This window comes from Sus scrofa, chromosome 14, assembly GCF_054392235.1.
Source record: "Sus scrofa isolate SSC_HxYL_T2T_F1_AM1 chromosome 14, Sscrofa_HxYL_maternal_Yorkshire_Landrace_v2.0, whole genome shotgun sequence".
NCBI lineage: Eukaryota > Metazoa > Chordata > Mammalia > Artiodactyla > Suidae > Sus > Sus scrofa.
Genome location: NC_139396.1, coordinates 86594905 through 86621046, shown reverse-complemented (window position 1 = coordinate 86621046; position 26142 = coordinate 86594905). Strand labels below are relative to the sequence as shown.

Sequence of the window (26142 nt, the reverse complement as noted above, 5' to 3'; positions counted from 1 at the left end):
TTACCTCTTGATGACAAGAAAGCCATAAATATAGTTCATGACCAAAGATTAGTCACTGTTTATTATTGCTGGTGACACAAGATACATAGGGGAGATTTGGCAATATTTCAGGTATCTCCAGTCAGCCATTTATCATTTCATAGTAGAAGATGAGGAGGTATTTCTATATTAATGGCTCCTACAAAACGAAGTGAGTGGAGAGATGTCTGATGTGTTTTATCAAAGGGGCACTGACAATGTTAAAAATGTGCTGAGTGGATTACAGGTTTTGTACAAGTTGGTTTTCTAAATAATAAGACTCCATTAAAAAAAAAAAAAAAAAAAGAACACCAAAGAAAAGAAAAGGTAAAAGAATCAGGGAACTATGTCCTATGTTGCTTAGTTCTCCCCTGTGCCCCTGAACAACATTTCTGGACTCAGGCTGAGAAATAGAAGCTTGATTTATCTCTAAAGCCTTTACTGTTTTGAGCAGCATGGCTTCCTTGAAATCCTGCTGCTTTTCAGGCCAGGCTGCTGTCCTGGCCCAGTTTACATCACAGGCCAATTTGACGCAATATGCAGAGATATCATGTACCTCCCAGCTAATGGAACATCACTTCCCTACTTCATGTCATCATTTAGAAGAAACCAAGTCATGGAGCATTGTTAATTACTTCCACCTGATCGAAAAATTCAAGCCCATGTATCCTTTGTAAGTATGATGTCTATACAAGTGAAAGACCTAAAACCCTTTGGGAGTGAACTTAAGTGAGATCAGGGATGTGGCCAGCAAAGAATTTCGCTTTCTAAATGTTGGGGGTGTACCGCTGAAAAGTTTTTAACATAACCAATAACTTCTGTGATGCTCTGCAGAATTCCAAAGACACTGAAAAAATTTAAATAAAAAGCCTCAGCTTGGCTGTGTATATGCTTCAATAGGCAAAAAGATATATTTAATGCAGAGGGTGTTGAATCTGAATTAGTACAAATATTATTAATTTAATGTTCATACTGCATTTTATGGTTTATAAACTGCTTAGCAATAATTTTATATATTTTTCCTCACAGCACCACTGTAAAATATATCAGCATTTCATTTTTCCCATTTTATAGATGAGGCAACCTTTAATAAGTGATCTATTTCTTTCCTGTGCATATTGGTTAACTGGTAAATGATTAATTTATGTCCACATGAACTTCATCATGCAGAGTATTTATTTTAGTGTGAGTTGGTATTTATTTTACCCACAAAGCATTACAGTATCCAATTATATATGCATGTTTTAAAGGCAGTAAAGCAGTCACCAGTAGTTAATGCAACATTAAGTCAGAGATTTTAAATCCACAGTAAATTCTGAGTTAGGGTATTTAAATCAACCCTCCCCTTTTCTCCCAGCTCTGGTCTGTGTGGGTGAGAAATGGTTCTTCTATAAAATGACCACGTGGCACCCATCCAATGACACAGAAAAGGTATGTTGCGATTTTAAGAGTTTAAACACTTAACTGTAAAATAAAGGACCTAAATGCTGATAACTACATTTGGCAAGAATGGAAGAGCAAGCAGGTCTGATCACTGACCCCTGCCCAGGGAATCACTTGGGACCATGGACCTCTGTCTTGCTCTCTTCCTACTTTTATTTTTCTGCCCACAGGTCTTCCTTTCCCTGATCAGTTTCTGCATCAGTTAGATGGTTGGTGTGGCTGCTTGTAGGGAAAAGAAGCTAATCACACCCAAATGATACATTAAGGTTGAATAAAGAAGGCATCCCCTGCAACACTATCATTGTGTTATTTCTCCATAACACATGCTACTGCACTATTAGTAACACTATCTCTCTCAATGTGAGCTGCACTTAAAGTCCACAGTTCTCAACAAGCTTCCTAAGCACCGACTCAGCCACACCCCTCTGATGTCATTTTACCACTCTCCTCTTCTAATTTAGAGGACAAGCACCAAAAATCTCCATCATTTTATCCTGTCACATTTTTTAATTAATTAGAACTGTGCTTTCTTTTCATGATAATTTATAATATAGAATTTTCCTTCATTTATTGATCTCAAGACTCTTATATTTAGCCAATAAAACTAAGATTCTAAAAAATTCATTGCAGCGGGTCCCTGCCCTAATGTCACATGCAAAAGTTTCTGATAAAGTCTAAATATTGGCATGTTAGTTGTCAAACACAGATGATTTGAAATACATTGTGTGTGCTGGGTATTTATACTCTTCCAGAACCCAGAAGTCGTCTTTCAAAATTAAAATGTATTTTTTATAATTACTCAATAAATTTTATTACATTTATAGTTGTACAATAATGATCACAACCCTGTTTTATAGCATTTTCATCCCAAGCCCCTAGCCCAACCCCCATCCCCCGACCTGTCTCATTTGGAAACCATAAGTTTTTCAAAGTCTGTGAATCAGCATCTGTTCTGCAAAGAAGTTCACTATGTCCTTTTTTAGATTGCACATGTAAGTGATAGCATATGACGTTGGTGTCTCACCATCTGACTGACTTTACTTAGAATGATCATTTCTAGGTCCATCCATGTTGCTGCAAATGCTGGTATTTCTTTAAATGGCTGAGTAATATTCCATTGTGTATATACACCACATCTTCCTTATCCACTCTTCTGTTGCTGGACATTTAGGTTGTTTCCATGTCTTGGTTATTGTGTGTAGTGCTGCATTGAACACTGGAGTACATGTGTCTTTTCAAGTCATGGTTTTCTCTGGATAGATGCCCAGGAGTGGGATTGCTGGATCAAATGGTAATTCTATTTTTAGTTTTCTAAAAAACAGAGGACTCTCCACTGTTTTCCACAGTGGTTGCACCAATTTACATTCTCACCAACAGTGTAATAGGGTTGCCTTTTCTCCACACCCTCTCCAGCACTTACTGTTTGTAGACTTTTTGATAATGGTCATTCTGGCGGGTGTAAGGAGTTACCTCATAGTGGCTTTGATTTGCATTTCTCTAATAATAAGTGATGTTGAACATCTTTTCATATATTTTTGGCCATCTGTATGTCTTCTCTGGAGAATTGTCTGTTTAGATCTTCTGCCCATTTTTTGGTGGGGCTGTTTGATTTTTTGGTATTGAGCTGCAGAAGGGGTTTATAAATTTTGGAGATTAATCCCTTGTCAGTTGCTTCATTTGCAAAGACTTCCTCCCATTCTGTAGGTTGTCTTTGTGTTTTGTTTAGGGTTTCCTTCACTGTGCAGAAACTTTTAAGTTTGATTAAGTTCCATTTGTTTATTTTTGTTTTTATTGTAATTACTCTAGGAGGTGGATCTGAGAAGATATTGCTGTGGTTTATGTCAGAGAGTGTTTGGCCTATGTTTTCTTCTAAGAGTTTTATAGTATCTGGTCTTATATTTCAGTCTTTAATCCATTTTGAGTTTATACCTAAGGGTTCAGGAAGTGCTATGATATGAATTTTACAAAAATAAGTTTATGATTTAAAATGTTGTATATACTGAAATATAAACCCCATTACATCGGATCTATCAATAAAATAATGTATTATGAGGTAATATTTTTTAATTTGTGTCATTCATTATGGGGTGTTTTTATACAGTATCCATTTAATCAGGGCACAGGAGTTTTAAAAATGAGCTTTTTTTTTTAAACAAGGAAGATTTGGGAGCTTCCTGGTGCCCTAGTGGTTAAGGATTCAGCATGTCACTGCTGTGGTACAGGTTCTATCCCTGGCCCAGGAACTTCTGCATGCCTCAGATATGGTCAAGAAAATTTTTTTTAATTTTAAAAATAAATAAAACAAGAAAGATAAATACAGAGAAATGTCACTGAAATAGTCTCCTCAGGCTACTTGCTTAGAGATCAGTTATAAAAGGAATCAGAACCTCAGTGTAGTTTTCTAAATCAGAGTTAGATAGACTTGACCTTTAATGGGCACTGTGGATTATTTTCATATAATGAAGACAGAGAGAGAGAGAGAAATTGGGAGATTTTGGCTATCTTATTCTGCTATAAAAATGGAAAAACACACATTAATGAAAAGAACATTTCAAAATATTAGAGTATAATCTAAATAGATGGAGTATAGAAACTTCATCCTTTTAAAAATCCCTTCAGCTAATAAATTACCCAAATGAAATGCTATTATAGCTTCCCTTAATACCACAGTTGCAATATCTAATATCTCAAGGCTTTTCCCTATACAGGACTTTTTTTTTTCTTTTCTTTCTTTTTTTTTGGCTGCCGCCCAAGGCATAAAGAAGCTCCCAGAACAGAGATCAAACCCACACCATAGCAGTGACCCAAGTCACAGCAGTGACAACACTGGATCCACCAGGGAACTCCCCAGACTTTTTTGACTGCACTTATCCTTCCTATTTACACTGATGTGACCCATATTGCAGCTTCTCAATTAGACATATCATCTTCCTCTGAGACTCCACATTCTTACACAGCCTTATGGGAGAACTGTGCATTTATATCACCTTCTGGTGCAACGATGGACAGAATGGGTAGAGAACCAGATTAGACTCCCTGCATTTCCCCACATTTTCCAGCAACCCTCACAGAACATGAGATACAAATGAGCGTCCTGTTATTGTAAATGTTGAACTGGGCTTGAGTCCCAGGTTCTCAGTCTTGTAATCCCAGGATCCATTATTATGGTATTTCTGTTTTCATTGACTGTCATCTTTTTATACATTTCTGTTAGCTTCTGCCAAAATGAAACATTTCGAGGAAGGATTCTTATATGGGAAAACTGAAAAATAGTATTCATGCTAAGTAAAAATGCTGCATTTCTTTTCAAAAAGAGAACTTATCAAGTATTCATGATATTTCAGAACTGCATTTGGAGACGTTGCTGAAACTTAATCTTGCCTCCAGATAAAGTCAGCACAGCATTTATACAATTATTACCTAGCATTTCCATGCAAATGAATAAACAGTATTTCAGCTTAAAATTCCTGCTTTATTCTACACATACTTTAAAAAATCTTACAAGGAAGCATTCCTGTCCATCAGAAGTTGGTACAGAAAAAGGAAATTCAAAGCAACAAATATGTCCTACTGTACAGCACAAGGAACTACATACAGTCTCTTGGGATAGACCATGATGGAAGATAACATAAAAAAGGGAATGTGTGCATATGGATATAGATATAGGGCTGGGTCACTTTGCCCTATAGCAGAAATTGCCACAGCATTGTAAATCAACTAGACTTTAATTAAAAAAAAAAAAAGTCAAGGTCATCAAAAACAAAGGAAGTCTGAGAAACTGCCCCAGCCCAAAGGATCCTAAAGAGACACAACAACTGAATATACTATGATATTCTGGATGGGGTCCTAGAGTCAAAAAGGATACTGGGGAAAAGTAATGAAATCTGAGTAAAGTATGGACTTCAGTTAATTATAAAACATCAATATTGATTCCTTGGTTGTAACAAATGTACCATAGTGATTAATGTAAGATGTTAACAACAGGAAAAACTGGGGTGTATGGGAACTCTGTACTGTCTTTTCTATAAATATAAAACTACTCTAAAAAAATTTTTTAAAAAGCAGCAAATATGGGTAGTGCCTTTCTAGCACCTATAGAATAAGATCCTAGCCCAAGAATATGGGTCTCTAGACCATGCAGCAAATGAATTCCTAGAGAGAGAAGAGTCCATTAGGTTTTTCATGGCTTTGCATCCTCAGCCACTTACACCTTCCAATTTATTCTTCTGGTTCCGAACCCAGATTCACTTGGTAACCAGTTCATTGACTATAATTCCTCACATATATTTATTCTACGTCTTTATCCATACCTACAGGGAGAAATTACAGTAGTCAGTAAAACTCATTAGCTTGGTAGATATGTCTCATTGTAAACTAATATATTGGCTTTCTGCTTTTAAAAAAAGCTTTTTAATTAATGTGACTGTTGTCAATGAGATTATTTTAAAGTCATATAATTCCAGGCCACATACGGAGGAAGAAGTTCCATTTCTTGAACATGATACTAGATGGACACAGTCATTTCTCATCTTATATATTTGCTTATAAAATATAGCCACTCCCATACATACTATCACAACACTCTCCCCACTCCACAGGAAAGGGAAGTAATGCTTATAAGAAATGACAGTGAGCCTAACACTGTCCTCTGAGAAATAAAGTTCCTTGTGGAGGTTCACCCAGCCAGTATGTAACAGAATAAAACTGAGGTCTAACAGGTGTCCTTCCAACTAAACTGGTGTCTTCACTCACTTTCTACCACTAGCAACGTGGGTCTTGAGGAAGAGAACCAAATTAAAGTCCCTTGGCTATTAGAGAATAAACACTGGTCCTCTAGCTATTTCTTGTGAACAGGTCTAATCCCAGATCTCACCCAGGAACTGGTTGTTCTGTAAGTGGTACTCTTAACTCCACAGACATTGAGAGAAACTTTGTCTGATCATTTAACCAACTCTACACATATTTTGGAATCTGATTTTTAAATGAATAGCAACATAAAGACATGTGTTCATAGTGAGCTCAAGAATTTATTGTATACTCCTTACCAAGAAAAGCCAAGAGAAACAATAGTTATTTTTCCAAGTAGTGTCATAGTTGTCTTTCATTGTTCATTCATATCTCTTTAATTTGGCCTGGCTATAGAATGAGTTATGAGGCTAGTTCCAGGGATCTCATTTTGTTCACTGAAATATGGTTTTGTTTCCAAGCATACATTTATATTATTTACCTAAAACTAATCTGAAAATCTGAAAAAGGCCTTCAATCTATTTAACTGGAGTCGGTAGGAGTGAGGGTACTCCTAAATAATTATAAGCTTAGTGATGCACAGATGAACTAAGGTTCCAAATCTGCACATTCTGCATCTGCAGATTCAACTAACTACAGATGGAAAAATCTAGGAAAAAAATTCCAGAAATTTCAAAAAAACAAAACTTGAATTTTCCATGCCAGCTTAACATTTACATTGTATTTACAAGTACTTACATACCATTTACATTGTATTAGGTTTTCTGGTTTCTTTGTTTTGTTTGGTTGTGACTACTGCATGTGCAAGTTCCCAGGCCAAGGATAAAACCCCTTGCCACAGCAGTGACCCAAGGCACAGAAGTGACAATGCAAGATCCTTAACCCACTGAGCCACCTGGGAACTCCTATATTAGGTAGGTAATCCAGAGATGATTTAAAGTTTATGGGAGGATGTGCATAGGTTATATGAAACTTCTAGGGAGTTCCCATTGTGGCCTAATGTTAACAAACCCAACTAGTATCTATGAGGACGCAGGTTTGACTCCTGGCTCCACTCAGTGAGTTAAGGATCTAACGTTTCCATGAGCTGCAGCATGGTTGCAAGTTGGGCTCAAATCAGTGTTGCTATGACTGTAGCGTAGGCTGGAGCGGTAGCTCCAATTGGACCCCTAGCCTGGGAACTTCTATATGCTGAAAAAGAAGAAAAAAATCTACATCATTTTATGTAAGGGTCTTGGGCATCCTCAGATTTTGCTGTCCATGAAGTCCTGGAACCAATCCCCTACAGACACTGAGGGACAACTCTATTTCACATGTTACAGAGAAAGACATAAAATTTTGGAGATTTTTTTAAACTTAAAAAATAGCAGGTATCAAATGTCATGTATTAAACCATTCTAATTTAATGAGGCCATCTTTCCATCTTCTATTACTATTTTGCCAAGACTAATTCAAATATAAGAATCTTTTCTTTAAAAAAAAAGATTATCCCTGGAAGATTGAAATTGTAGAACCTAAACAGGAACTCATTGCAGTGGCCAGCATACCTCCTCACCTGGAATCAATTCTTCCTAATATCTAACTCAATTCTCTCCCCAAATGTCCCATCTTCTCTGCTGCAAGCAATGTAATACTAAATCATCTTTCTCAGTCTGGATTTTTCATTCTTTATTCTTTTCCCATTTTCCCAGGCCTGCAACTTTCCTCTAGGTCAGTATTCTAGTAAAAAATTAGTTTCCTGTGTCACTGACAGCGTCATTTCAATTACAAGGGTTGTTTCTTTTGAATATAAGACCCCAAAGTGTTGCCCTCCTCATTGTAGCTCCGATGTTTCTATGATGCAATGCCCAGATGATGTTTTCAGAATTCCTTCAGAAATGAAGTACTGCTTAAAAACAAAAATAAACCAAAGAAGGCTATCTCGGATAAGACTCAAATGTAATCTGTGCTGAAATTTTTCAAGAAGAGGGTGATCGGTTTTCACTCTCAGATGTTGTTTTGAATGGAGACAGGAAGGTGAACTAAGTGACCTCTTAATGATCTGCCAGCCCTGTGATTTTTGTGATACTCCTGGCGTCTAGAATCTCATCTTCTCCAAACACTAAAATCTAATCTACCCTAAGATATGAGAGTGTCTAACAGATGAAAACCTTTTAATGGAGGGAAGATTCTGCTTGTTTTCTTGGAAGTAATTTCCTTAACAATTGCTTATATTTCTATTCAAGGCAGCCCGTATTCAATCAAGATTAGCAGACTTACTCTGTAATGATATGCAGTTTATTTCTCAACTTTTCCCTTTGTTGCTCTGCATTAGAAATATTGACTCCTAGAGGTGTGGTTAAAGGATTCAAGAACTCGGCTTTGTTGAGCCTAAAATCCTCCTTGCTTTCTCTATACCACAGCGCTTGTTTCTATTTAAACAGGAAAGCTTTGTTAACATCAGTGGGCATTTTACTTCCAAGCCTATATACCTTCTGAGCGGGTTGCCATAGAGCAAATCACATCTGACAAGCCTGTTTGGTGAAGATTAGCAGCAGTTAGATTAGCAGTCCTTGAGCTTGCTATTTAATCCACCACTAGTGGTTTTGTGCACTAAGCCAATGATAATATTTGCAGGCACAACAATTAGGTTATTGGTTGTCATTACTTTTTAATCAGCTCTTTTTGAACCAAGAGAAGACTTTCAAAATAATTCCTACAAATGCAAAAGGAAAAACAGACCTCTTACCTCTCAGATGGATGATCTGCTTGACTCTAGATTCAGGAGCTATCATTATTTATTACATTATTTACTACATCATTTATTAAGCACTAATAAAGACAATGGTAAGACTTCCATAAAAACTAGCTACCCCAAGCTAATCTCCAGCTGGGTTTTACATATTTTCTTTGACTCATCACAACACGTCTCTGAAGTTTTACCAAAATAAAAGAGGGGAGTTTACTCATATATTCTGGGACCTTTTTTTTCTGATACTGACTTTGTGTGTCCATGAATATTTTGACAATGAGTCTTTCAGCATTCAGCTGGTTATTTGTTGTTGTTGTTTGGTCCCATTGCAATGTGGATGACAGAGAATGAACAGAGAAAACCATAGCATTAATCTTGAACTGTAAAAGCCCTATTTGTATTGCGACACAAATATAAATGTAAAGCAAGCAGAAAAAACGCTAAGTAAGCTCTTTTCTGGGCTGAGTATTAGAAAATATTTAACTCTTACGTTGTTTGGTAGATTTTCTATTGTGTGTACTCTAAGTGCAAAAAGAATTATGAAGTTTGTTCAAAAATTATTCTGAGGTTTTACAGAAAATGATTTTTATCAAAATTTTACTAGTTTCTCGAGTAAATGTACAGCACTGAACTTAATAAATTACCAAGATCCATGAAATATAGAATTAATATTCAGTATAGGTCAGAATTGTAATGATCAGCATATATTTTATATAATACACTAAGGAAAAAATATATGTTACCATTAATACCCCTGTCCTTTGAATAAATACTTGTCTTGTGAATGGAATAGTGGGTTTATATACACAAAGAGGGTAGCATTTGGTTGTGCCAAACACAAGCTGTATCTGCCAATCAATGATATCACCTAAGCCCCACTGTATTTGAAACTGGGAAGCATTTTTTATGCAGTGAGCATAACTGACATAGAATTATCATCACCAACAACCTATTTTTTTTTTAATCACAGTACTGAAAGGTTGATATTGACTGTAATAGGCAAACGGTCACTGATCACTATGACATTCTGCTAAATGACAGACCACAATCCATAGCATTGAATGATCTCTCTGCCAGATAACACCTGGAGATCACAATCAAATGCAGTCTCCAGATGATGGTTTTACCCCGTCGGCCTCATACATCAATCAAGCAGCTGCCTCAGTTTACCAGTTCTCTCTTGCTAACCTCAGATCTGAGATGGTTATAAAAGTTTGCATTCCTGGAGTTTCCGTCGTGGCTCAGTGGTTAACGAATCCAACTAATCCATGAGGTTGCGGGTTTGATCCCTGGCCTTGCTCAGTGGGTTAAAGGATCCGGCATTGCCATGAGCTGTGGTATAGGTTGCAGACGCAGCTCGGATCCCGAGTTGCTGTGGCTGTGGCATAGGCCAGTGGCTACAGCTCCAATTTGACCCCTAGTCTGAACCTCCATATGCCACGGGAGCAGCCCAAGAAATGGCAAAAAAGACCAAAAAAAAAAAGTTTGCATTCCTGTCACCTGCATGTCAATCAGCATCCTTTTCTCCTCTGAGAGGGTTATTGGACTAATCAATTGGGGTAATTAAATATATCTGGATTTCTATAGGATATTCGCCAAGGCATTACACAGCATGCTTGGGGCCAAATGAGGAAATATGAGATAGAAATCAAGGAAAGAAGGATTTATAAGGTCTCTATTAGTCCAGGTTCACAGCTCCTAACAGTGCAGCCTAAAAGGGACCCCAAAAGCTCCATCAATGTCATTGTGCAATAACTGTCCAGTTATTGTCTATTCTCTCTAGACAATAACTGTCTAGAGAACAACTCTAGAACAAAAGACTTTCAAGGTTGGGGGGACCTTAACACTCCTCTGATGCCTATGGTAATGTTAAAATATCTATGATAGGAATCTCTTGGCTTCTCAACTTCAGACTGTTTGAATTGATTGAAAGTCCTTAAATCAAATTAAAATGTGTCTGTAGATTCTCCTTCCTGGTCCTACATATAACCTGGGGCTCTAATGGAATGTTTACTTCCCCTCTGATACCCTGACAAGCACCTTTCCAATGCCTCCTCATTCTCTCTGATTTCCTTCGTTCAATGCTCTGGTCATTTTCCTTTGAAGGTGTTTCAATATTTTTAACATTTTGCAAACTTTAGAGTATAATCTGTCCCACACAAGATAAAACACAAGTAGCAATAGCTTTATCCCAAGCTTGTCTTTCTGTTAACAGTGCATGTGTTTTTGTAGCAACTATATATGGAAGTGACACTTGAAATTATAAGTGCTCATCAAATATCTAAGCCAAGTCACATGTAGACCATCCTGTATCTGCAGAGTTGGGTTTCTGTATTTCTGTTCTGTGGTCCCCCACAGCAGGCTTCACATGCAGGTCCATTGTTACTTCATTCAATTTGTCCCATCCAACCAACGTGAATTTTTTTTTTTTTCCAGTTTGGAATGGGAGTGTACTCTAATTCTGTCATCTCACTTACTCACTGAGTAAAATAAATCCTACTTGTGTCACTGGCAAATCTGACTAGCATACATTCTACTTTAATACATGTTTTTTTTAAAGCATCAACAATACTGGGACCAAGGGGCCTGACCATTAGACTGTCCTTCTGGACAGACACTGACCATTCATTGTTATCCTTTTCGTGTGGCTGTTCGACAGTTGCCAACACCCTTGATTTCTATCTCATATTTCCTCATTTGGCCCCAAGCATGCTGTGTGATACCTTGGCCAATATCCTATAGAAATCCAGATATATTTAATTACCCCAATTGATTAGTCCAATAACCCTCTCAGAGGAGAAAAGTATGCTGACTGACATGCTCCATTCCTTAGGGAAGCTTCTGGAACCCAGATGCGGCCTCACCACAGGTTTTGAAAAGCCACCTCTCTCCTCCTTTGGAAAATCAGGGCTACATCTGCCCATCCTTTGCTGGTGTCTACCTCTCCTGCTTCCTGCAGTTCCTCAAAGACAGTCAGCAGTGGTTCAACAGGTTTCATCTGTGGCAGGGACCTCAGCTCACTCACTGCCCCTAGAAGCCACCACTGTGTCTAGAACATAAAAGGCATCCTACAATTTTTAAGAAACAGAACACACAAAATTTGGTATTTTGGTTGTTATATTCATGATTTAGAATGCAGAAAGAAGCCTTATACATATGTCTACAGATGAAGTTTATTTTAAACTACATGAGAATTTTTAATCGGACAAAACAACACCCTTGCAAGTTTTCTTGTGGTTGTAAATGCCATTTCCTGGGGTTTCCAGAAAGATGATTTCTGGAAATTCATCTGGAGGCATCTGGGGCACTAGTTTTCCTGCCAGGGCTTAGATGGAGCCATATTTGAATTGTCTGGTGGGAGGGAGGGAGAGAGAGAAAAGCGGGGAGGGGCAGTAAAGAACACGCTCTCGTGTGAGACAGGTCTGGAGCAGTAGAAAGGGACTGGGTTTCCAGCTCAGTCCCTTGAGGCCCCATCCTTCTTCCTTACAACTGGAGCCTCTCTGTTCCCTCTTTTTTTTCCCCCTAGGGCCAAATTCTCTTAGGACCTGGCCCTTCTTCTACTAATATAATCTGCACCTCCCCTTCAATCAGCAAAATTTAAGCCAGAAGGCCAAGAGAATGTCAGGAGAAACTGCTCCTAAAGACAAGTAGGTGAAGATGACCAAATCTCCCATTTCAATAAAATCCTGGTAACTGAGATTATTCAAAAGAAATATAGGAATAACAACATTATCTCTTTGCTCCAGGACTGCAATCATTTCTAAGGGATGAAAACACTGGGACAAAATTCCCACCAATCAGAATCCTTGAAGGCATCTAGAATGTAGGCATCCTTGCACATTCTTTTTCATCTTCTCTTCCCTCTTAGCAACGGCTCTCATTTCCATTCCAAAGACATAAACAAAGAAAACAGAAATCTTACAATACTGTTCTCTTTCTCATCTATCAATGTTACTTACCATCACCTCTAAGCTGCAGGTCCATCTTTTATCGGAACACTGCACAACTATAATTTTAAAAATAATAAACATTTATAATTAAAAAAGAATTGCTCCCTTCTCACAGAGTACTGACTTCCCCAATCACCATACCTGAACTTAAAAAGCAAAGAGATACAGGTGTATATCCTGAGACTTTTTTTTAATTGGTTTCCCATCATTTGGAGTTTTCCTTTACATTTTCTATTCCCTAGCATTTTCTATTCTTCATCTGGATTTTTCCATGGTCAATTCGTAGCATCCAAGCCTCCAATAGATCAAGAGTTGCTGCCCACTTCTCAGGAACCCTCCTACACTGTTGATGGGAAAGTAAACTAGTACAACCACTATGAAAAACAGTATGGAGGTTCCTCAGAAAACTAAATATAGAACTACCATATGACCCAGCAATCCCACTCCTGGGCATCCACCCAGAGAAAACCATAATTCATAAAGATGCACCCAGGAGTTCCCATCATGGTACAGAGGAAACGACTCCGACTAGGAACCATGAGGTTGCAGGTTCAATCCCTGGCTCCGCTCAGTGAGTTAAGGATCTGGCATTGACATGAGCTGTGGTGTAGGTCACAGATGCAGCTCGGATCTGGCATTGCTGTGGCTGTGGTGTAGGCCACAGATGCAGCTCGGATCTGGCATTGCTGTGGCTGTGGTGTAGGCCAGCAGCTGTAGCTCCAATTAGACTCCTAGCGTGGGAACTTCCATATGCCACAGGTACAGCCCTAAAAAACAAAAACAACAAAAGGATGCACCCAAATGTTCATTACAGCACTATTCATAACAGCCAAGACATGAAAACAACCTAAATGTCCATCAAGAGATGAATGGATTAAGATGTGGTATATATACATAATGGATTACTACTCAGCCATAAAAAAAGAACTAAATAATGCCATTTGCAGCAACATGGGTGCAACTAGAGATTCTCAGACTAAGTGAAGTAGGTCAGAGAAAGACAAATACCATATGATATCACATATGTGGAATCTAAAATATGGCACAAATGAACCTATCTACAAAACAGAAACAGACTCACAGACATAGAGAAAATACTTGTGGTTACCAAGGGGGAGGAAAGAGGGAGAAGGATGGACAGGGATCTTGGGGTTAGTATGTGCAGACCGTCCCGTTTAGAATAGATAAGCAAGGAGGTCTTGGTGTACAGCACAGAGAACTATATCCAATCACTTGTGACAGAACATGATGGAAGATAATATAAGAAAAAGAATGTATGTATGTATGACTGCAGAAATTAGCACAATATTGTGAATCAACTATACTTTTAAAAAAAGAATAAACATTTACAATTTCTTAAAAAAAGAGTTGCTCCCTTATCAAAGAGGACTGACCTCCCCAACCACCATGTCTGAAGCAGCCACATCACACAGATCCCTCTCTCCTCTTACCTTGCTTTATTTTTCTTACATACACAATTGCTGCCTAGAATAGAAGACACGCTTTGTTTACTACTATACTGTCTTTCTTCCCTACTAGAATATAAGCCCTCTAAGAACAAGGACATGCTCTTGTTCACCTCAGTGTCCCGGTGCCTGGAACAGTGCCACTACAAGCAAGCTTCGCAATGAATGTACACTTAATGAACAAAGCAATAAATGGATTACTTAAAGCAGAGATGCACAGAAACGGGAAAGAAGGTTATGTAAAAACCACCACTGTGGTTCTTCTTCATAGTTTTCAAGTTTCTTTCACATCAGAATTATGGTAACTACATGGTAGACATTGCTTCTTTTAAAGTAAAGTTAATTTTTTTGCTACAATGTAATCACAATTGCTTTTGATCATCTAAACAGGACTTCATAGACAAGTTAAAAATGTGGAGAGAGAAAATTTTAAAGAAACTACTCATAATCCTAATACCCAAAAAGACTGACATTAAGAGGTTTGGGGTATGTTTAGAATTTTTGCAAGCTTCTCAGTCCTTTCAAGGTATTTTCCCTTTGAAATTTCTTTGCTATAGAATTTTTCTAATCTTTTCCCTGAACTTTTAAAGGTCTGTTCTTATAAATTTGTTGTATTTGATGTTTTTCAGAATTTCTGTTCCCATTACAGTTTCTAAAACTCTATTTTCATTGTTCTTTGAAATTCCTGTTGCTTCCGCATGCCCAACCAGCTCTCCCTCATGAGTTAGAATTTGATTTTTTTGAAATATCAGTGCCCCCATTTATTTCCTTGCCAACCACTCAGGCAGTGACCTATCAGATGTCCTGAGCTTAGCTGAAAATGAATTCCAGGATAGTTGGTTAGAAACCACTGTCAATACTGTTTCACATAAAACACTTGTCTCATGTAGTCTTAAGACTTTATTCTACCATTATGGATATACCAAAAGAATAAAGGCAGTGGGAAAATACTCAAAAGACACTTCCTAAGAAATCTATATTCATTCATTCAGCCAGTGAATTACTGAGGCCTTATTGTGTGTCACTGTTTGAAGCACCTGAGATACCAAAATGAAAGCAAACTATACACTGCTTGGAAAAAGCATACCAATTAATTCTTTTATAAATATTTACTGAACACCTACTGTGTGCTGGGCACTATGCGTGGCTTAAAGCAGAGAGGAACCATAATGTCAATGATTAGACACACCAGGGTTTAAATCTCGATTACAGTCTAGCTTACAAGATGCTGAATAATTTATCAATAAACTAAGAACAACAACACAATTCAAGGACTACTATTAGGCTTGAGAAATTACATCAAAGATACTGGTGATAGAGAGATGAGCAGAATAAATTCCCTTTTCTCAAGATACTTCTAGTCTGGTAGATAATACACATAAAAACTAGGCATTTGGTAATACTTGTTGAATACAATCAGAACTACTACAGGACAAAATGTGATACTATAATTATCTTTTCCATTGAATGGTAAGTTTCTTTTAAAACTAGAACTCCGAAGACAGTGTCTTTTTATTACTCATTAAATGTTACTACATTTATTGTTGTACAACAATCATCACAACCCAATTTTATAGCATTTCCATCCCAAACCCCAAGTCTACCCACCCACCCCCAACCTGTCTCATCTAGAAACCTTAAGCTTTTCAAAGTCTGTGAGTGAGTATCTGTTCTGCAAAGAAGTTCATTGTGTCCTTTTTTTAGATTCCACATGTAAGTGATAGCATTATGATGTTGGTTTCTCACTGTCTAACTTCACTTAGCATGATAATTTAGGTCAATCCATGTTGCTGCAAATGCCATTATTTCTTTCCTTTTAATGGCTAAGTAATACTCCATTGTGTATATGTACCACAGCTTCTTGATCCACTCGTCTCCTGATGGACATTTAGGTTGTTTCCATGTCTTGGCTATTGTACAGAGTGCTACAATGAACATTGGAGTACATGTATCTTTTCAAGTCATGGTGTTCTCTGGATTGATGCCCAGGAGTGGGATTGCTGGATCAAATGGTAATTCTATTTTTAGTTTTCTGAGGAATCTCCATGTGGTTTTCCACAGCGGTCACACCAATTTACATTCCCACCAACAGTGTAATAGGGCTCCCTTTTCTCCACACCCTCTCCAGCACTTACTATTTGTAGGCTTTTTTTCATGATGTTCTGGCTGGTGTAAGGTGGTACCTCATATAGTGGTTTTGATTTTAATTTTTCTAATAACTACTGATGTTGAACATCTTTTCATGTGTTTTTTGGCCATCTGTCTGTCTTCTGTGGAGAATTGTCTGTTTGGATCTTCTGCCCATTTTTTGATGGGGTTGTTTGGTTTTTTGGTATTGCGATGCAGAAGGTGTTTATAAATTTTGGAGATCAATCCCTTGTCAGGTGCTTCATTTGCAAAGATTTTCTCCCATTCTGTGGGTTGTCTTTTCATTTTGTTTAGGGTTCCTTCACTGTGCAGAAACTTTTAAGTTTAATTAAGTCCCATTTGTGTATTTTTGTCTTTACTATCATAATTTTAGGAGGTGGATCTGAGAAGATGTTGCTGTGGTTTATGTCAGGGAGTGTTTGGCCTATTTTCCTCTAAGAGTTTTACACTATCTGGTCTTATATTTAGACCTTTAATCCATTTTGAGTTTATTTTTGTGTACGGTGTTAGGGAGTGTTCTAATTTCATTCTTTTACATGTAACTGTCCAGTTTTCCCAGCACCACTTATTGAAGGGGCTGTCTTTTCTCCATTGTATATTCTTGCCTCCTTTGTCATAGATTAGTTGACTGTAGGTGCATGGGAATTCTGGGCATTCTACCCTGTTCCACTGATCTATATTTCTGTCTTTGTGCCAGTACCATGCGGTTTTTGATGACCGTAGTTTTGTAGTATAGTCTGAAGTCAGGGAGCTTGATTCCTCCAGCTCCATTTTTCTTTCTCAGGATATTTTTGGCTATTCTGGGTCTTTTGTGCTTCCAAACAAACTTTAAAATATTTTGTTCTAGTTCTGTGGGAAATGTCCTTGGTACTTTGATAGGGAGTGCACTGAAACTGTAGATTGTCTTGGGTGGTAATGTCATTTTGATAATATTGACTCTTCCAACACAAGAGCATGGTGTGTCTTTCCATCTGTTTGTGTCATCTTTGATTTCTTTTATCAGCATCTTATAGTTTTCAGAGTACAAGTCTTTTGTCTCTTTAGGTAGGTTTAATCCTAAGTATTTTATTCTTTTTGATATAATCGTAAATGGGATTGTTTCCCTAATTCCCCTTTTTGATCTTTCATTGTTAGTATATAGAAATGCAGTCAATTTCTTGTATTAATTTTGTATCCTGGAACTTTGCCAAAATTCATGGATGAGCTCTAACAGTTTTCTGGTACAGTCTTGAGGATTCTCTAGGTATAGTATCATGCCATCTGCAAACAGTGATAGTTTTACTTCTTCCTTTCCAATTTGGGTTCCTTTTATTTCTTTTACTTCTCTGATTGCCATGGCTAGGACTTGCAAAACTATGTTGAATAGTAGTGGTGAGAGTGCACATCCTTGGCTTGTTCCTGATCTCAGTAGGAATTCTTTCAGCTTTTCACCATTGAGAATGATGTTAGCTCTTGGTTTGTCATAGATGGCCTTTATTATGTTGAGGTAGGTTCCCTCTATGTCCACTTTCTGAAGGGTTTTTATCAGAAATGGGTGTTGGGTTTTGTCAAAGGGTTTTTCTGCATCTATTGAGAGGATCATATGGTTTTTATACTTCAGTTTGTTAATGTGGTGTATCACACCGATTGATTTGTGGGTACTCAAGAATCCTTGCATCCCTGGGATAAATCTCACTTGATCATGATGTACAGTCCTTTTAGTGTATTGTTGGATTTGGTTTGCTAGTATTTTGTTGAGGATTTTTGCATCGATGTTCATCAGTGAAATTGGCCTGTAGTTTTCTTTTTTTGTGGTGTCTTTGTCTGGTTTTGGTACCAGGGTGATGGTGGCCTCATAGAATGAGTTTGCGAGTGTCCCTTCCTCTGCAATTTTTCGGAATAGGTTCAGAAGGGTAGGTGCTAGCTCTTCTCTAAATGTTTGATCGAATTCTCCTCTGAAGCCATCTGGTCCTGGACTTTTGTTTGTTGGAAGTTTTTTAATCCCAGTTGTAATTTCAGTACTTGTGATTGGTCTGTTCATCTTTTCTATTTCATCTTGGTTCAGTCTTGGAAGATTGTACCTTTCTAAGAATTTGTCCGTTTCATCTAGGTTTTCGGTTTTATTGGCATATAGTTGCAGGTAACAGTCTCTTACGATCCTTTGTATTTCTGTAATGTCTTCTGTACCGTCTCCTTTTTCATTTCTAATTTTATTGCTTTGAGTCCTCTCTTTTTCTTGATATGTTTGGCTAAGGTTTATCAATTTTGTTGATCTTTTCAAAAGAACCAGCTTTTCACTGCATTGATCTTTTCTATGGTTTTCTTCCTTTCTAGTTCATTGATTTCTACTCTGATCTTTTTGATTTCTTTCCTTCTGCCAACTTTAGGTCTTGTCTGTTCTTCTCTCTCGAGTGCTTTAGATGTAAAGTTAGGTTGTTTACTTGAGCTTTTTCTTGTTTCCTGAGGTGGGCTTGTATTGCTATAATCTTCCCTCTTAGAAGTGCTTTTGCTGCATCCCATAGGTTTTGGAGTGTTGTATCTTTGTTGTCATTTGCTTCTAGGTATTTTTTAATTTCCTCTTTGATTTCTTTAGTGATCCATTGGTTGTTTAGTAGCATGTTGTTTAGTCTCCACGTGTTTGTGGTTTTTGCAGTTTTTTTCTTGTTGTTTATTTCCAGTTGTACAGTGTTGTGGTCAGAAAAGATGCTTGATATGATTTCAATTTTCTTTAAGTTACCGAGGCTTGATTTGTAGCCTAGGATATGAACAATTTTAGAGAATGTTCCGTGTGCACTTGAGAATAATGTGTATTCTGCTGCTTTTGGATGGAGTGTCCTATAAATATCTATTTAGTCCATCTGGTCTAATGCTTCATTTAGGGCCTGTGTTTCCTTATTGATTTTCTGTCTGGATGATCTGTCCGTTGCTGTAGGTGGGGTATTAAAGTCCCCCGCTATTATCGTATTTTTGCTAAAGATAGTATCTTTTGAGTAATTTAATATTCAACAAATGTTAAATGGATGAACAAATAGAATTTTTATAAGTAAGTTTATGTAACATCACCCTAAATCATGAAGTTTTCTCCTCAGGCAGAATATTTATTTCCAAATGCTTCATTTTAGTATTAATTATTTAAATTCTCCTGTAAGATTTAGAAAGGAAATCAATTTCTGCCTATGAAGTAGGATTATAAAAGATATTATCCCTAATTTTTCAAGTTTTACATAAAGAAGGTTGAATGATTTGATGATATTATGTCACATCTCCGATGTAAAAATCACAAGCTGATTTTTGCTCTTCCCTTAAAATTAGTGAAGCTTCCTTTGCCTAGAAATAAGTAACAGTTTGGCAATTTTGGAAATTTTTGCCTATTTTTTTCTGTACAAACTGAATTCATAAAGAAAGATTGAAGGAGCTGGGGTTTCTGGTTTCTGGTGCATTAAAAGCTACAAGTATAAACAGTGACTAACACATTAGTCATAGTAAGCAGCTGTTCCCTCACAGGACAAGAAATAACATGTTTAAAATTTTGCAAGAAAGTTAGGATAGACAAAATAAAGAAACTTTTATCTCCTGAGAGTGAATCTAAATTAAGTGACCCTAGAATAATATGCAATGTAAAGACAGTTTAGGATAATACAGCTATCCTTGAAGTAATTTTAATTTTTCATTAAGCCTTTCTTAATAAAGTTAGACAAACAAGATGATTTTCCAAGGTCTTAAATTTCTAGGAGAAGCTTGAGAGACTGTGCTTATTTTCCATGTGTCCTCTAGAGGGCAGCGGTAGCCCAAAACACCGGAAAGGATTCCCTGCTAATCTCTCCCTCTCTGTTGACAACCTTTACTCAGGTCCCTTTACCACCTCGCACAGGTCCGCCTTCTGTGAAGGAGCTGCCAGTGATATGTCTGTTTCTGCGTACCCAACTAGCAAAATCATTAGACATTAGAAAAGAACACTGCATGAAGTATATTTTCACAGAGAGTGAAAGTAAAAAACAGGATATGAAGACTGTGTTTTATGTTTGGGCATGTCACTTCACACACACCAACCCACCCTTGTTGGTCCTTTTTATGCATGTTTCATGCATTTTGGAATAAAGGGTGCCAATGAGACAGTTGGGGGACAAAATAAGATGGGTCAAGGCAAAGAAATCAATGTTTCCTCCTCTAGTGGTTTTGCAACAATCCATAGTATTACTGCATGTCTACGTGTTCATTCATTCATTCACTTAGGAGTTACCTACATTCTACATTTGGTAACATGTCGAACAAAGAATCTATTGCGGGAAGCTTATGATTAAGCAAGCGATGCTAAATCACATCATCCAGAGAAGGATGACACAGGAATGAACCCAACTAGTAGCAATGTGCCATTAAAAAATATCTGCTCCTTTGACCCATGTTTTGAATTTTTTTTTAACGAGGCCCATGGGTCTGAAATCCTTGCCTGGTCTAAGAGAACACATAATTCTCTATTTAAAAGGTGATGACGAACCATGGGAAGCTTCGTAAAGATGAGGGGAGAGCCTGAGTGTGCGCTTTTCTAATGCTGAGGTTTTCTTTTTCAGTTAATGTTGCTTGTTTAAATATTTTATTCTGCTCATAGACATTTTTTTGCGAAGGGTGCAAATTTCAAAAGAGCCTATTTGCAAGGCTACCCTAAAAGCTTCTTCTCATGCTTGTGAATTTATCTTCTGGGATTTGTTTTTTGGTTTTTTTTTTTTATTGTATTGTATTCAGATTATTTGCTGATTCAATTTCTTCATTCACTTTTGTCTCATGAAATTGGGAGCAAGATGCAAACATTAAGTCTGGGAAGCAAAAGACTAACAGTGTCAGAATTATACTTCAGACACTATTTGCTGAGCCATTTGGGTTTTCTGTACGGAACAGAAGGTAACAAAAACGGTCTACCTGTGCACCAGTGACTGGCTCTGAGAACATTCTTGCCATAACTTTGGGTCAAACCAAATGATGTGGTTTATATGACTGCTTGTTTATGCAGCCAGCTTTGGCTGGAAATTAACACATATTTGCAATACTTCTGGGGGACTTCTGCCATCACATCTGCAGCCATGGGCTGCTCTACGGTCAAGACTTCACTGAAACATCAGAAAATGGACTTTCAGTCCTAACAATGTGGCTGGTAATCATTTATGATGCTCTAACTCTAGATTAGGAATGACACATTTGTACACTGAAACTATGGAGAGTTAAGTGATAATGCTTTGGAGAGAGAACACAGCAGAAACTAAGCATTGTCAGTGTACTGGTTAGGTTGAGGAGCCGGGACCAACCCAGGAAGGAGTCAAATTGTTTACAAGTAGACCAGAAACCATAGCGTTTTTGAAATCATTTCTCTTTGGCCAGAACTGTCTAAGCCAACTGTTATTTCCAGGGCTGCAGTAAATAACCTTAAACTTTTACCAAAGGACAGAGAAGCCTCTACGTACTTGTCAAGTGGAAAACTTCCTTAGGAGAAAATAGAAAATTATGACTGTTTGAAAAAGACCTAGACATTTATAGTAGACCTTGGGGGTAGGGGCAGGGGCGGGAAACACTATATAATGTGCTTCTTTCTGAGGATGTGGAAATTTCTCCTAAAAGGTTTTTTTTTTAAAGTTTGTATAAAGAGTAGGTATAGGACAGAATTTGGTCTCCTGACTTTATTTTGCATTTGTACATTTGAGATGATTCTATAAAACAGCTACTGTTAAACATTATTTATTCCTCTCTCCTCTGCCATTTCTGTGTGCTTAGAGTGAAAAGAAAAATATAACCATGGTGTGTATTTTGATATATTATCTGCTGTAGAGAAGTGTCTCTTTTTCTATTGGGAAGGATTACTGAAGGTCAGAGACAGCCAGATGATTTTAATGCTGGCTCCAAAAAGAACTACAGATCACTACCCACATATAATGAATCAGGAGACATTTTCTACCATGTGGCTCATTTTGAAAGTCTCTACTCATGACCATCCTACTGTTGGATCTCAGGTGCAGAAAAATGGCCAGCTCCTTTAAAAATATTGTCAACAATCACTACACTAACAGCATTGCAATAATGCATTAATAGAATAGCTTCTCTTACTTAAAATTTATAGCTTTATTAAAAGCATTTCCACACACAGCAATGAGTTTAAACTTTACACAGATCCTAGGTGGGCATAGTTAAGTCCATTCCAGACATTTCTAAGTGGAGAGCTGGGGAGGGGGGGGGGTTGGTCCCAAGGTCACATAGCTAGGTCACATAGCTAAGCTCATTCTCAAGCAAGGTCTCCACGTTCTGAGGCTAGATCTAAGTGACATTCTAGTGAGGCTGTATTTACAACCTCATTGTGTTCATTTGATTATCCAAAGCAGCCTATGTGTGTGCAGATGTAACATATGCACAATGGTGCTGTTCTCATGTGCCAGGCAGTGTACTCCAAGCACAGGTCTCATTTTCAGCGACAGGGAAGCAGAGCCCCAGCAAGTCTCAGTAACGCATCTAGTATCACACAGCTAGTGACCAGTAGAGCCGGGGATACCCAGGTTTGTCCAAGTGTGAGGCCACACTGCCTGCCGGAAAAGCACTTTCTTCCCAGTGCTGCTACAGTTCTAGACCAGGCTTTCACTTCCCAATTTTTCTATTCTAAAACTGTCCGGTCATTCTGTTCTGACTTTTGCCTCACTGTTACATGTTTTCATTGAACCTGAGTTTTCTACATGTTCCAAATGATGTGGACATGAACTCTCTATTTAAAGTGTAACTTGCAGAAGAGTTCTCTGGTGGTCTAGCAGCTAAGATTCCATGTTGTCACCACTGCACCGGGTTCAATCCCTGGTCTGGGGACTGAGATCCCGCATCAAGCTGCTGTATACCGCAAGTAAAAAAAATTAATAAATAAAAAATAGGAGTTCCTGTTGTGGCTCAGTGGTTAAAGAATCTGACTAGGAACCATGAGGTTGTGGGTTCGATCCCTGGGCTCCTTCAGTGGGTTAAGGATCCAGCATTGCCATGAGCTGTGGTGTAGGTCGCAGACATGGCTCGGATCTGGCGTTGCTGTGGCTGTGGCATAGGCCGGCGGCTACAGCTCCGACTGGACCCCTGGCCTGGGAACCTCCATATGCTGCAGGTGTGGCCCTAAAAAGACAAATAAAGTATAACTTGCATGGCATGGCATAATGCCTTCCAAACATTAACAGAGGAACAAGTGAAGTAATTCTGGTAGGCCATGGCTTTCTGAAAGAGACAACTACCCCTCTTGTTCCTGTGGTTGGTTGACGGGTTGGAAGCAAAAGAAGGCCTGAATAAAACACACTTGACTCTGGGCACAGGACAAAGTAAGTGACTCTTACCTACCCACAAACCCAACCCCAAGTGAAGAAAGATAAGGAAGAGCTATAGAAAGAAGTTTGAAAAAAACTCCACAGTCCTGCTCTCAGCACTGTGACCATGATGGGTTCATCATCTTCTCAAAACTGTACCATCAAGTTCAAGGGTATTAGAGGAGGTAAGCAATGCACCACCAGCCAATACCAAGCAGTATGGGTAACCAAGCTTCCAGCACTGCCCAAAAGGCTACAGAGAATGCAATCCCATGAGTCATTACCAGTGCTTCGCGATTCGGACTGTGATTGACTGTAAACAGCAGAGTGTCCAATGTATGTTGGAGGCAGGGTCCATAAGTAACATCATTAAAGCTTTCTCATGAATATTTCCTGTTTGAGTATTTGATCCAACCAGATAATTCAAACTCTCAGACAGATACTATGACTACGACTTTTTTGGAAAAAGCAGTCATTGATACAATATGTTTTGTTGCAAATGCAGATCATTAAATTTCTGGTTCTCTAAGGGAGTATTTTGTTCCCATGAGCAGCTTATTTACAACTGGCAAAAATCACATGCCTGACTGTGGAGTCAGACTGTTGGATCACCTAGATAAACATACTCTTTGATTAAATTCACCGATGTAATCAGTAGTGGGTTCTGGTTGTCTCATTAATTAGATTCTATGGAAATTCTATGGATGCATCATTTAATTAGATTTTTCACTTAGTACTTATCAGAGGATAGGAAATGTTATCATAGCAATTTTTTGCACATGGTAATGAAATCACTGGTACATTACCAAGATTAAATCACGAAAGAGTAAGAGTATATACCTGTCTTCCTTCCTGCTGCAAGTATCAAGCTTCTTACAGTACCACCTGTGATGGATGGGACATGCAGAATTTCACAGCTTTCCATGACACCCACCAATCTCCATGTCAGAAAAAATTACTGTCTCCAGTCTACTGTTGATCATTATGGCATTTTAGAACAGAATAGCTCATTCTTAAGAATATTAATATCATCTACCTTTACTGGGCGTTCAACATGTAGAAGGATTGTGTTAGGGACTCTACTTCCATGACCTTATTTAATCTTCAGAGAAACACACTGAGGTTTCTTTCCATTATACAGATGTAGAAACTGAGGCATGGGTCACAGAGATGGTTAAGAATAGAGCCAAGAATTGAAATCCAGATCTGACTCATTCTGAGGCCCACCTAATCTAATCCACTTTATTTCGCAGATGCAGAAGCAGGGGGAGTAATCTGTCTTCCCAAAGGGCACACAGCTAAGTAGTGGCAGACAAAAGTAGAATTCAGGTTTCCACCTGTTATCTTTATTGCCATGAGCCTTCACTACAGGCCCGAGCTATTCTGCTTTTAATTTTGTTTCATTTCTGTTTTAGCATAGGCCAGCCAGGCTCAGAGACATGTAAGCAGTACCCATGAGCACCGCTACCTGTGGTGTGTAGAGCAGTCACGTTTGTAATGGACTCTGCAGCCTTGCTTGTCTGCACAGCTCTTAAAGAGGTCTGGAGTTAATCTACTGCTCACTTGGGTCAGCATTTGGCAGCTTTCTTCCAATGGCAGAGTTGGATGTCTGTGGCTTTTTGCTTTCTCCAGTACCTCTGGAAACTTGGCCCAAGAAAGTCATTCTATAGCTCCCTGTTTCAGGACCAAGAACTGTGACTATGGCACAAAGTGCCTTCTACTCTGAACAGCACGGATCTGGCCATGCCTTTTCCTTGCTTTAAATACTTGGGTAAAAATTTTTACCATGAATGAATGTTAAATTTTATCAATGGTTTTCTCTGCATCTGTTGAGATCAAGATTTTCTATTCTACTAATGTGATTTACATAAGTGAGCTGTTTCATAGTAAACCAACCTTGCATTCCTGATCACTTGGTCTTGATGGATCATCCTTTGTTAAGCTGCTAGCTTTATTCATGTTTTTATTTGCTAACATTCTGCTCAGGATATATGACATTCTTGTCAGGTTTTGCTGTATTATGAGGACCATTGCCTGACCTTGGTCTGAGGGTTGGTCCCACAGGTATTTGCATAAATTGAAAGTCATTTAACTTTAAATGCTAAATATTTTACTATGTGTATATTGCACTTCATTTGAATACAGTTTTTAAAAATAATTAAGTTCGCTTTACCTTGTCCTCAAGCCAAACTGATGAGAATGGCCTTCAAGGCTTGTCTGCTTAGACAGCTGGGTAACCTATGTTACTTAACCCTCTACCATGGTCCCATAAGAATAGGTTTAGTTACTCTATCAGTCTTTGGGAAGACATCAGAACTTTTCTAATGCTCTTCCTTCAGCACAGAATGACT

General features: G+C 38.1%; 1 protein-coding gene across 2 annotated transcripts in view; it reads left to right on the top strand.

Annotated features, from left to right (window-relative positions):
- Nucleotides 1-26142, top strand: part of RHOBTB1 (Rho related BTB domain containing 1) — a 138453-nt gene that overhangs the window by 23947 nt on the left and 88364 nt on the right. The window lies entirely within an intron of this gene.